The following is an 11,672-nucleotide window of genomic DNA, read 5'->3' as shown; positions in this document are numbered from 1 at the left end:
CTAGGCCGCCGAGGAGCCAAGAAACCGGCCCACAAAGTCGACCTGCCGATCGGTCGCGATAGTCCTGATGTGGTCTAGATCGGCCGCCTCACCCGGCCTAGGCGCCACATTTTCGGGGGGATTTTGGGGGGGAGGGTGGAAATTGAAGTGCGTTCTCGTAATTTTGTCTGAATTACAGGAGGTTCCGGACCAACAGTTGCACAGCGGTAGAGTTGCTTCCTTAGAGCACTTGCAGCGCCAGAGACCTTGATTCGATCCCGCTTATGGGTGCTATCTGTAAGGAGTTTGGATATTCTCAACGTGAATACCGTGAAGACTTTCGGTTTCCTCTCACACTCCAAAGACGTACATGTTTGTAGGTTAATTTGCTTGGTATAAGTGGAAATTGACCCTAGTGTGTTTAGGATAGTGTTATTGTGCGGGGATCACTGGTCGATGCGGACTCGGTGGGCCGAAGGGCCTGTTTCCGCGCGGTATCTAAACTAAACTAAAATCGATGGTGAACCTGTACTACGCATCGCAGCATCGAACTGGTTTTTAAAAGCATCCCAGTCCTAAGTCTCCTCACTAATCTTTGCCATGTAATACTTCTCTTTAGCTTTTATGCTGCTTTGACTTCCTTTGTCAGTCACAGTCGCCTCATTCTCCACTCATTGGGTTTAAATGATCCTGACAGACAACCAGAAGAAGCCCCCTTTATTCCCACTCTCTGGGAATAAGAGATTATTACTCATTGGGATAAAATTGGACTTCAATCATGGCCAATCTATCTTTCCATCACAACACCATTCTCCTGCCTTCTTCCCATAACCCCTGATGCCCGTACTAATCAAGAAAGTGTTAATGTCCTCCTCAAAAATATCCACTGACTTGGCCTCCCCAGCCACCTGCGGCAACGAATTCTAGATTCATCACCCTCTGACTAAAGAAATCCCTCCTCATCTTTCGGAAGGTGCTTCCATTTATGCTGAGGTTGTGCCCTCTGGTCCTAGACTCTCCCACTAGTGGGAACATCCCCTCCACTTCCCCTCTATCCAGGCCTCTCACTGTTCCGAGTTTCAATGAAGTTCCCCCCTCGTCCTTCTAAACTCCAGCGAGTACAGGTCCAGTGCCGTCAAATGCTCATCATATGTTAACCCACTCATCCCCGAGATCATTCTCGTAAACCTCCTCTGGACCCTCTCGAGGAGATGAGGGGGGGGGGGTGGGGGGGGTGGGTGGGAGTGGGAGTGGGAGTGGGTGTGGATTTCAAATGCGCTCTCTTAACTTTGTCCGGATTGCAGGAGGTCCCAGACCAACAATAGACAATAAGTGCAGGAGTAGGCCATTCGGCCCTTTGAGCCAGCACCGCTATTCAATGTGATCATGGCTGATCATTCTCAATCAGTACCCCGTTCCTGCCTTCTCCCCATACTCCCTGACTCCGCTATCCTTAAGAGCTCTATCTAGCTCTCTCTTGAATGTATTCAGAGAATTGGCCTCCAATGCCCTCTGAGGCAGAGAATTCCACAGTTGCCAGAAAATCGGTGGTGGACCTGTATAAATGACAATTCATTGTACGAGTGATTAGTGTATTTTTGTGTTATTGCGTTAACAGGCCAGTACAGTTGTACAAGTAAGAATTTTATTGTTCCATTCCTGGGGGCACGACAATTAAACACTTTCTTCATTCCCCTGAACACTTAAGGGCAGGACGATGGCACAGTGGTAGAGTTCCTGCCTCACAGCGCCAAACACCCAGCTTCTATCCTGACTACGGGTGCTGTCTGTACAGAGTTTGTACCTTCTCCTTGTGACCTGCGTGGGTTTTCTCCGGGTTTCTTTCAACCTCTTAAGACATACATGTTTGTAGGTTAAATAGGCTTGGGTAAATTTTTTAAATTTGGCCCAAGTGTGTGTCGGATAACGTTGGTTTGGGGGGTTCGCTAGTCGGTGCAGGCCCAAGGGTGTGTTTCTGCGCTATATCTCTAAACTAAACATAGAACGAGCGTGTGAATGGGTGATTGATGGTCGGTGTAGACTCCGTGGGGCAAATGGCCTGTTTCTGTGCTCACTGTGATCCCCACCCCCCCCCCCGTCTCTGTAACCCCCTCCCCTCTGGCCCCGACACCCCTCCCTGTCTCTATAGCCCTCTCCCCTCTGGCCCCGACACCCCCCCCCGTCTCTGTAACCCCCTCCCCTCTGGCCCCGACACCCCTCCCTGTCTTTATAGCCCCCTCCCCTCTGGCCCCAACACCCCTCCCTGTCTTTATAGCCCTCTGGCCCCCACACCCCTCCCCGTCTCTGTAACCCCCTCCCTGTCTCTGCAATCTCCTCACCCATCCACCTCCTACACCCATCCCTGTCGAACTGGAGGTATTTAATCTAATAGGTGACTGTCTCCTGTTCCACAGTGCATGGTTAGGTTGCTTGTTTAGACAAGACTGCACTTATTCAAGAATGTTTGCCCAACTAACTCTGCAAAGTGTTTTAATTAATTAACATTCTTTCATCATATGTCAGTCCCACCATCCCCGGTATTAACCTGGTGAACCTACGCTGCACTCCCTCAATAGCAAGAAAACTAAACTAAACTCTCTAGAGAAGCTGCCTGTCCCGCTGAGTTACTGCAGCGCTTTCTGCCCACCTTTGGGGACGAGCTACAGACACATACCTGGGTTCTGTCCCCTGCTCGTCTGTGGAGTATCGGCTGATAAACTCTCAGGGGCCAATGCCCTCGTCCCCAGTGGTCGTCACTGTGTGGAGAACACGAATGTGTAGAGGGGAAAATGTACATTAGGAAACGGAAGTAAAATAAGCAAGTATCCCTTTATCAGCAAATGGTTAACCCCTTTCATCCCAGATGGGAAATGACTTTGACTTAGTGGAGAGAGTGCTATACTGTGCGAAGAGTCCCTCACTATCTCTGCAAACCTATTCTGGCTCTGAAACTATTCCTGGTCTCTGTAACCCCCTCCGGCACCAACACACCCTCCCTCTCTCTGTAACCCCCTCCCCACCGGCACCTACACACCCTCCCTCTCTCTGTAACCCCCTCCGGCACCTACACACCCTCCCTCTCTCTGTAACCCCCTCTGGCACCTACACACCCTCCCTCTCTCTGTAAACCCCTCCGGCACCTACACACCCTCACTGTCTCTGTAACCCCCTCCGGCACCTACACACCCTCCCTCTCTCTGTAACCCCCTCCGGCACCTACACACCCTCCCTCTCTCTGTAACCCCCTCCGGCACCTACACACCCTCCCTGTCTCTGTAACCCCCTCCGGCACCTACACACCCTCACTGTCCCTGTAACCCCCTCCGGCACCTACACACCCTCACTGTCTCTGTAACTCCCTCCCCTCCAGGCCCTACACACCCTCACTGTCTCTGTAACTCCCTCCCCTCCAGCCCCTACACACCCTCACTGTCTCTGTAACTCCCTCCCCTCCAGCCCCTACACACCCTCACTGTCTCTGTAACCCCCTCCCCTCCAGCCCCTACACACCCTCACTGTCTCTGTAACCCCCACCCCTCCAGCCCCTACACACCCTCACTGTCTCTGTAACACACTCCCCTCCCTTCCAGCCCCTACACACCCTCCCTGTCTCTGTAACTCCCTCCCCTCCAGCCCCTACACACCCTCACTGTCTCTGTAACCCCCTCCCCTCCAGCCCCTACACACCCTCACTGTCTCTGTAACCCCCTCCCCTCCAGCCCCTACACACCCTCACTGTCTCTGTAACACACTCCCCTCCAGCCCCTACACACCCTCACTGTCTCTGTAACCCCCTCCCCTCCCCTCCAGCCCCTACACTCCTACCTGCCTCTGTAACTCTCTCCCCTCTGGCCCCTACACCCCTCCCGGTCTCTGTAACCCCCTCCCCTCCCCTCCGGCCCCAACACTCCTACCTGCCTCTGTAATCCTCTCTACTCCAGCCCCTCCACCCCTCCCTTTCAAATTTGAGGTATTTAATCTAATAGTTGTGACTGCCTCCTGTTCCACAGTGTCATGGTTAGGTTGCTTGTTTGGACAAGACTGCAATGATTCAAGAATGTCTGGATTTGCACGGTTGCCCAACTAACTACACAAAGTTTTTTAATGAATTAACAGAGGGTCGGAACCGAGAACAGAACAGCACAGGAACTGGCCCTTTGGCCCATAATGTCCGTGCCGAACATGATGTCAAATTAATCTCCTTTTCCTGCACATAATCTGGGACTCTGCATTCCCTGCATATCCATGTGCCAGTCTAAAAGCCACCATTCCCGGAATGGCGGGACTGTCGTATGTTGAAAGGCTGGAGCAATTGGGCTTGTATACACTGGAATTTGGAAGGATGAGGGGGGATCTTATTGAAACGTATAAGATAATTAGGGGATTGGACACATTAGAGGCAGGAAACATGTTCCCAATGTTGGGGGAGTCCAGAACAAGGGGCCACAGTTTAAGAATAAGGGGTAGGCCATTTAGAACGGAGATGAGGAAGAACTTTTTCAGTCAGAGAGTGGTGAAGGTGTGGAATTCTCTGCCTCAGAAGGCAGTGGAGGCCAGTTTGTTGGATGCTTTCAAGAGAGAGCTGGATAGAGCTCTTAAGGATAGCGGAGTGAGGGGGTATGGGGAGAAGGCAGGAACGGGGTACTGATTGAGAATGATCAGCCATGATCACATTGAATGGCGGTGCGTACAGGCTCGAAGGGCTGAATGGCCTCCTCCTGCACCTATTGTCTGTTGTCTATAACACGACTATCATCGCTGCCTCCACAACCACCCCTCGGCACCACCGAGTCTGCACCGACCATGCCCTCTATACAGCCAAAGCGGTACATGACAGCGCGACAATTTTAGGCCCACCCTCCTCACCATTCCCCTATGGTCTGAATAAATCCACTTTTGTTACTTTTTATAAACAATTTACCTAATAAACATTAATAAATGCGCTACCCCCCCCCCCCCACCCCGGGAGGACTAGCGGGTGGACTAGCGCCCGTCCCGGCGTGCCCCGCTCCTGACCTTACTCCCTTGGTGCAGCGCCCGGCAGAGGGTTCAACAAGATGGCCGTCACCCGCCGCTCCCCGCTGGAGAGGCTTCGATTCCCACACCCGGCTCGCAGCGGAAATGGGGCCCAGATTAGTGCCTTCTCCCTGTCCACTCTCACCCACCCACCCACCAGAGGCCCCGGGAGACACTCCCCACCCGCCAACGGGTCCATGCCATCGCCACCGTACCCCACCGCAGATCGCAGCCCAGCTGCAGGAGACGCTTCGGCTCCAGGCCCGGCCTGGACCGCAGGAGAAACAGGGCCGAGGTCAGTGCCTTTTCCCTTTTTAACCCCTTGCCTGCCTACAGCCACGGGAGCACTCCCCGCCCAGCAACGGGTCCACGGTTGGGCCGAGAGGAGAGGGGTGGAGAGCGAGGGAGAGGAGGGGGGAGAATGGAGGGGTGAGGGGAGATGGGTGAGGGAGAGGGGGAGGGATGGGGGCTGGTGTAGAGGATGGTGGGAAGGGATGAAGGGGATGGGAAGGGGGTAGGGAGGATGGGGAGGAGAAGGGATGGGGTGAAGGGGGTGGAGGGGAGGAGGGGGTGCTGCAACAATGCAGGAGAGGCTTGGACCCAACGGGTCCACTTGGTCTAGTACACACTAGTTCTATGTTTAGGTTAGCCCACCGAGTCCGCGCCGGCCAGCAAAGATTCTCTGCATTAGTGTGGCGGCACAGTAGCGTGGAGATAGAACTACTGCCTTAGAGCGTGAAAGACCCTGGTTCGATCCTGGCTACGGGTGTTGTCTATACGGAGTTTCCATGTTCTCCCCATGACTGTGTGGGATGACCGGGTGCTTGCGTTTCCTCCCACACTCCAAAGGCGTACAAGTTTGTGGGTAAATTGGTTTGGTATAAATGTGAAATTGTCCCCAGTGCGCGTGGGGCAGTGGTAATGTGCGGGGATCGCAGGTCATCATGGACTCGGTAGGCCGAAGGGCCTGTTTCCACGTTGTATCTCTCAACTAAACGAACAAATGATATAGACAAATTGCTCATATTTATATATGAACACCAAAAAAAACATGTTAAATGTCATAAATTCAGTTTAGTTTAGTTTAAAGATAGTGTTGAAACAGGCCCCCACTGAGTCTGCACCGGCCATTGATCCCAGCACTATCCTACATAAAGTAGGGACAATTTACATTTATACCAAGCCAATTGACCTACAAAACTGGAGTGTGGGAGGAAACCGAAGATCTCAGGGAAAATACACGCAGGTCACCGGGAGAAGGTACAAACTCTGTACAGGGCAAGCACCCGTAGTCGGGACCGAACTCTGACGCTGTGAGGCTGGAGCTCCACCGCTGTTGCCTCCTTCCTGAATGCACAGAATGTTTTTACTCAGGGCAATGGTTACTCAAGAACCAGAGGACTTGGGTTTAAAGTGAGCGGCTAAAGATGAAATAGAAACTTGAGTAGCAACTTTTTCACTCACTGGGCGGAGGGTTTTGTGGAAAGAGCTGCCTTGTATACATTAATTGGCTTGTTATAAAAGGAAAAATCATTCATGGTGTAGGGCAGTGTTAGTGTGTGGGGATCGCTGGTTGGTGCGGACTCAGTGGGCTGAAGGACCTGTTTCCACTCTGTATCTCTAAACTAATCTAAACGAAACTAAACAAATGAATGAAAGAAATCCATAAAAGTAACGATGATAAAGGAAACAATGTTGGCTGTGTGCTTGGTAAGAACGAGAAACTGGTGCGACTTGGGTGGGGGAGGGATGGAGAGAGAGGGAATGAAGGGGTTACGTGAGGTGAGAGAAATCAATATTCATCCCAGACCGAGGAGGAATGGGTGACATTTTGGGTCGAGGCCCTTCATCATTGACAGCATTTTAATGTGCAGCAGGATCTTGGAGTCAAGGGTCACAGCTCACTGAAGCAGAGAGTAGAGAGGGTGTGTGGCGTTGAGAGGGAGCCGGGTTCGGCAGTGATCACTCCCGCATTCACAGTAACACGGTGAACTCATGTGCTTTATTCTGCTTACAGTGGCAAAAATGTCCAGGGCCACATGGGGGCGCTGACCCTCACCGTCAGAGCACATGTGGGAAGATGCTGGCGATCTGTGGCTGAGTGAGTTTGCTGACTGCACCAAGATTGGAGGAGTTGCAGACAGTGAGGAAGCTGCCGGAAGATGCGGCGGGGTAAAGCTCAGCTGCAGAAATGATAATAGACAATAGGTGCAGGAGGAGGCCATTCGGCCCTTCGAGCCAGCACTGCCATTCACTGTGATCATGACTGATCATTCTCAATCAGTACCCCGTTCCTGCCTTCTCCCTATATCCCTTGATTCCGCTATCTTTAAGAGCTCTATCTAATTCTCTCTTGAAAGCATCCAGAATTGGCTTCCACTGACTTCTGAGGCAGATAATTCCACAGATTCACAACTCTCTGAGCGAATTTTTTTTCCCTCATCTCCTATCTAAATAGCTGATCCCTTATTCTTAAATTGTGCCCCTGGTTCTGGACTCCCCCAACATCGGGAACTCTTACGTGTCCAATCCCCTAATAATCTGATATGTTTCAATAAGATCCCCTCGTCCTTCTAAATTTCAATGTGTACAAGCCCAGTTGCTTCAGTCTTTCAACATATCACAGTCCCGCCATCCGGAAATTAACCTGGTGAACCTATGCTGCACTCCCTCAATAACAAAAATGTCCTTCCTCAAATATGGAGACCAAAACTACACACAGTACTCCAGGTGCGGTCTCACTAGGGCCCTGTACAACTGCAGAAGGACCTCTTTGCTCCTATACTCAACTCCTCTTGTTATGAAGCTCAACATGCCATTAGCTTTCATGGCAGAGAAATGTCCGTATTTGGAGTGTTGGAGGAAGCTGAAAGGGAAGCACATGAGGTCACTGGGAGAACGTACAAACTCCGTGCAGACAAGCACCCCCCGCAGTCGGGATCGAACGCAGGTCTCTGGTGCTTAAGGTAAGATGCTGGCTCTCTCAGGTTTCTTCCTGCAGTTCACCTTTGCCTCAAGAGGAGGTGCTGGTGGCTCAGCTTTGAGCTTGAAGAAGCCAGGGACCCAAGTTCGATTCTGCCTACGGGTATTGTCTGTACGGTGTTTGCCAGTTCTCCCTGTGACCGCGTGTTTCCTCCGGGTGCTCCGGTTTCCTCCCACACTCGAAAGACGTACAGGTTTGCAGGTTAATTGGCCTCTGTAAATTGTCCCCAGTGTGTAGGATAGAACGAGTGTCAGGGTGAGTTACAACCTGCTGGTCGGCAGGGACTTGATGGGCCGAAGGGCCGATTTCGACGCTGTATCTCTGAACTAAAGTACAATCAGTACAACGCTTCCCATCTTGCCTCCTTTTTCTCTGTCTTCTTACTGGTCTTCTCCCAGTCTGTCCATCAGGTGAGAATGCCTGGGTTTTAACCAGGGGGGCGTGGGGAGAGTGCCGTGCTGAGGGAGGGGCAGTGAGGAGGGAGCACGGTGCTGAGGGGGTGGGGGGGGCGTGGGGAGAGTGCCGTGCTGAGGGAGGGGCAGTGAGGAGGGAGTGCCGTGCTGTGGGGGTGGGGGGGGCGTGGGGAGAGTGCCGTGCTGAGGGAGGGGCAGTGAGGAGGGAGTGCCGTGCTGAGGGAGGGGCGGTGAGGAGGGAGTGCCGTGCTGAGGGAGGGGCAGTGAGGAGGGAGCACGGTGCTGAGGGAGGGGCGGTGAGGAGGGGGTGCGGCATTGTACAGGAGAGAGTGAGGAGGGAGCACTACACTGTGGATGGAGGGGTAAAGAGGGAGTGCCGCGTTGTGGAAGGAATGATGAGGATGCACTGTTCCGTGAGAGGAACTGTTCTATCCTTCCCTCAGACACCCCCTGTCCCTCAGACACCCCCTGTCCCTCAGACACCCCCTGTCCCTCAGACACCCCCTGTCCCTCAGACACCCCCTGTCCCTCAGACACCCCCTGTCCCTCAGACACCCCCTGTCCCTCAGACACCCCCTGTCCCTCAGACACCCCCTCACCTCCACTCAAACCCTCCTCCCTCACAACTCAGACCCTCCTCCTCTCAGTCCCTCACAACAGTCCCTCCACTCGGGGTCCCGTCCCGAAACTTGGCCTATCCATGTCCTCCACAGATGCTGCCTGACCCGCTGAGTTACTCCGGCGCTCTGTATTTTATTTGTAATCCAGCATCTGCAGTTCCTTGTGTCTCCCCTCCATTTCCTGACGCTGCCCTCGCCCTCCCTCCCGCCCGCACTCACCGGGGTCCCACACTAGCCGGGGTCCCACACTCACCGGGGTCCCACACTAGCCGGGGTCCCACACTCGCCGGGGTCCCGCACTCACCGGGGTCCCACACTCGCCGGGGTCCCACACTCACCGGGGTCCCACACTCACACGCACTCGTCGCCCACCGGGGGGGGGGAAAGAGGGGGGGGGGGAAAGAGGGGGGGGGGAAAAGAGGGGAGGGAGAAAGAGGGGGTGCTGCACCAATGCAGGAGAGGTTTGGGCCCAACGGGTCTGCTTGGTCTAGTAATCAATACATTTCCTGAAACATGGGGGTCATCACTCTGTATTCCATTTCTCTAATTTTAGGCTTTGCTCCAGGGGAAATAGACAGCTTACCCATTCCCTTTAAACCAAAAAGTGCCAACAACATTTTCTACTCTTGGCAGTTTTGCAGCTGCCAAGGCCCATGTGCTGTCTGCTCATCATAGTTCTCGAACACTGACACCAATGTGCAAAACAAATGATTATGTGGATGTTCCTTTTCCAGACCTCTCTGTTACTGTAGTCCCACCGCACAGCTGAGTGTCCAGAGCTGCCACGTTACAGGAGGTTGATGTAGAATGTAAAACATGTTATGGAGCTGCTTGCCATAATGGCCTGTTTCTATGCAGAGACATAAATAATTCTGTGGCCATTGCAGGTCAAACGGAACCACATGTCCTGGCCAATTCTGCCCTCTTCAACCATCCTGGCAAAATGAGAGCAAGATTCGGGAACTACAATTACTGGAATATTGAGCGAAATGCTGGAGTAATACAACGGCTCAGGCAGAGTTTGCTAAAGGAATGGAAAGCCGTTTTGGGTTGGTCAAACTGAATAAAGTGCGAACAAGCAACTTGCAATATCAGGAGCGCAGGTAACATTGGTGAACAGAAGGCTGCAAACAGAGCAAAATTTGACACAAGGAATCAAAGGGACAGTTGGTGAAATGGGGACTGGAATATGAGGGAACAGGAGAGAACGACGAGTGGGTGGACAGTCTTAGAAACAGAGTATCCTTGGAAGCTTGAGTGAATAACCGATGATCCCTGTTTTCCAGTTTGTAGCTACGTCTTATTCCACTATTTCCTCTGTGTTGAGCTCAGTCACGATGTTCTCATGCTGATTTTCAAACTGTTTAGTGGTCCTATCTGTCCCTCTCTTTGCAGTACTCTCCATAATTTTTAATGGTCCAAGATACATGGCTGCTTCCAATTCAGTTCTTTCGATAAACTGATGTAATTTTTAGTGAGCGAGCAATGATTGTTCCTTGTCCAGTCCCCTCTGTTCACTGCAGTCCCACGACACAGCTGAGTGCACAGTGCTTCCACATTGCAGGATGTTGGTGTGCAGTATAAAACAAGTTAATATCGTTGGGCCGAATGGCCTGTTCCTCTGCAGTAACGTCCACACAAAACACCCTTGTTTTGGCAACCACTACATTACTAATGAGTTAACTCTGCCCTGCTCTATCATCGCTGTTTTTAACAGGAAATACATAGACTGAGAACAAGGGACTTTTCACCCAAAGGAATCAGGTAACCATTGATGAAAATCAGATGCAAATTGAGCGACAAGGAAACGAGAATTTATGGAAAGGAGAGTGGCAGAGAGGTGGGAATAGGAGGAGGGGACGGACAGATACAGGCAGTTTTCATAGGAGTTTGAGTGGAAGGGCTTAAATACTTGTTTCTGTGTACCAAATTCAAATCTGCCATCATAACATTTCTAATGGAAGCACTGCACCATTCCTACAATCCTGTTTGTAACAAGAAACATCTAGAAGGAAAACAACGTACTTTTCATATTGGGCACAGGTAACATTTTGTGAAAGGTCACAGATGCAAACTAGGCTTGTATACACTGGAATTTAGAAGGATGAGAGGGGATTTTATTGAAACATATAAGATTATTAAGGGATTGGACACGTTGGAGGCAGGAAACATGTTCCCAATTTTGGAGGAGTCCAGAACTAGGGGCCACAGTTTAAGAAAAAGGGGTTAGGCTATTTAGAACAGAGATGAGGAAAAACTATTTCAGTCAGAGAGTTGTAAATCTGGAATTCTCTGCCTCAGAAGGCAGTGGAGGCCAATTCTCTGGATGCTCTGGAGCTCTTAAGGATAGCGGAGCCAGGGGGTATGGGGAGAAGGCAGGAACGGGGTACTTATTGAGAATGATCAGCCATTATCATATTGAATGGTGGTGCTGGCTCGAAGGGCCGAATGGCCTCCTCCTGCACCTATTGTCTATTTTCTATTGTCTAAGACACGGATGAAAAAAGGACAAAAGGTGAGTTAGTGGAGTGGGGGGGGGGGGGGGGATGGGGGTGGGGGGGGGGGGGATGGGGGTGGGGGGGGGGGGATGGGGGTGGGGGGGGGGATGGGAGGCAAAGAGTTTAAGGCAGTTTGAAATATTGGACTCGTGCAGGAAGGGAC

Source organism: Rhinoraja longicauda, chromosome 44 (assembly GCF_053455715.1).
Source record: "Rhinoraja longicauda isolate Sanriku21f chromosome 44, sRhiLon1.1, whole genome shotgun sequence".
Taxonomy (NCBI): Eukaryota; Metazoa; Chordata; class Chondrichthyes; order Rajiformes; family Arhynchobatidae; genus Rhinoraja; species Rhinoraja longicauda.
The sequence above is the reverse complement of the archived record's forward strand: the minus strand, read 5'-3'. Positions refer to the sequence as shown.